General features: G+C 39.8%; 2 pseudogenes; both read left to right on the forward strand.

The window, feature by feature from the left end:
* The first annotated feature begins 529 nt into the window (after window positions 1-529).
* LOC125776974 (small nucleolar RNA U3) lies at window positions 530-817 on the forward strand (annotated as a pseudogene).
* Window positions 818-885: 68 nt separating this feature from the next.
* Window positions 886-982, forward strand: LOC125776898 (small nucleolar RNA U3; annotated as a pseudogene).
* Window positions 983-1,861: the final 879 nt, after the last annotated feature.

A 1,861-nucleotide genomic window follows, 5' to 3' on the forward strand; every position in this document is an offset into this window, starting at 1 on the left:
ATAATCAATGAGGCGAATCGTAATCAGCTAATACTCGTATTCACCACCCAAACCATCAAAAGGGATTGATTCGACCGGTATTGGGCTCTTACCGTTTTCATCTGTGAAGCAAGGCAGTCGTCCGCGATAGTCAGTTTTTCCTCAGGTTTATTATCCGCAACAACCACCGCAATTTTTTTTTTTTTTGAAGTTATACTTCTTATACGAGTTCGGAAAAGGTTGCGATAGATACATATTGCGCAACCTTGTCTGCGAAGATGTACGAATAGCAAGGGAAGCGGCGATCGTTTCTTTCGGCACAGCTCCGATTTTCTATCAACAACACAATGTTGCCATGCTTATGCTATTGTTGTTTTTGTAGAACAATGTTACAATTTTTGGTTGGTGACATATTCGCATGTGTGCGCATATGTATGTTTGTATGCTTGTGAATTATTGAATTTCTTTCGTTTGTCTTTCATTTCTGCAAATTCTCAACTATTTTGTGTGACTTTTGGTTGAAATACTCTACGTTGGCCTTTGAAAAATTAAGACTATACTTCAAAGGATCATTTCTGTAGTTAAACTCAACTATTTTGTGTGACTTTTGGTTGAAATACTCTACGTTGGCCTTTGAAAAATTAAGACTATACATCATTTCTGTAGTTAGTCTTCATTTACATTTTTTGGAAATCGACCCGCGATGACAAGGTATATCGTTTTATCTGACAACGTGAGGTTTATGAACTTCATTTCTAATTTTGTCTTGTGGCATATTGGAAATGATGTTTCTTCGAAAATCGCTCGCTTGCAACGGATAAAATGACTTCTGAGTGGTGATTTTAATAAATAAATTCCAAGGTTTTACACAAAAATAATGCACTCTGTGTTGGCCGTTAAAAAGTTAAGACTATACTTCTCAGGATCATTTCTGTAGTCCGTCTTCATTTACTTTCTTTGCAAATCGACCCGCGATGACGAGGTGACTATTCACATGTGCGCGCATATGTAAATTATTCAAATGTATTATTCAATTTGAAGTTATTTTATTTGCCGTCATCACGGCTTAGTTGTCAAGTATAAAGTGACCATTAAATTATTCCTAACTTAGCTCAAGCCACCAACCCGCATCGCGTTGTAGCTCCTCTGCTGACGTTTTGCTGACCTTGCGCCTCGTGCATGGTGTTTGTTTACTTAGATGTCTGGCCAATGTTCTCACGCAAAATGTGCTGACTTAGCGACATGTGCAGAGTGGTAGGCTCTTATTACGACGGGAATTAGGGTGTGTCGTTTCTTCGCGATAACTCCTCCCCTTCTAAATGGGGAACGTCCTCGGTCCTCAAAGAAGCGGTTTTAATTGCAGTTTCAACGGACCTGGCTATGATAATCTCTCTCTTGGTCCTCCTTATCCTGAGAAGGACGTAAACAGTGAATGCCATGATTAATAAGACACCAATGGCTGAGAAACCTGTAACGTGGCCATAATGGATTGATCGCTGCAGGTGATTGATCCTTTGAACATTCTCTAGATTCACATGGTGAAGGTAAGAAGCGCTTAATATTTCTGTGTGCTGCGTCAAGTTGATTGTAGAAGCCCATGGAGTTTCAGGTTTTAGAGGCAATGTAGAATTTTCGTTATAAAAAGTCGTACCATTAATCTTTACGTTGTTTTTGAAGACCACGAGGTATGTTCCGTTGACCGTAATAGGGACCTCATTATTTTCCTCGATGACAGCCAATTGGTCATTGATGACAACAAGGCCGTCACTTATCGGTGAAATTGGTGTGAGGTTGTTAAATGTTGTACTGCAATTAGCGGTGTTGCGAGTCAGTAGTTGCAGAGCGCATGATGTAGTCGGAGATGGTAAGCAAAACGTTGGTG

Source organism: Bactrocera dorsalis, chromosome 2, assembly GCF_023373825.1.
Source record: "Bactrocera dorsalis isolate Fly_Bdor chromosome 2, ASM2337382v1, whole genome shotgun sequence".
In the NCBI taxonomy this organism is placed as follows: domain Eukaryota; kingdom Metazoa; phylum Arthropoda; class Insecta; order Diptera; family Tephritidae; genus Bactrocera; species Bactrocera dorsalis.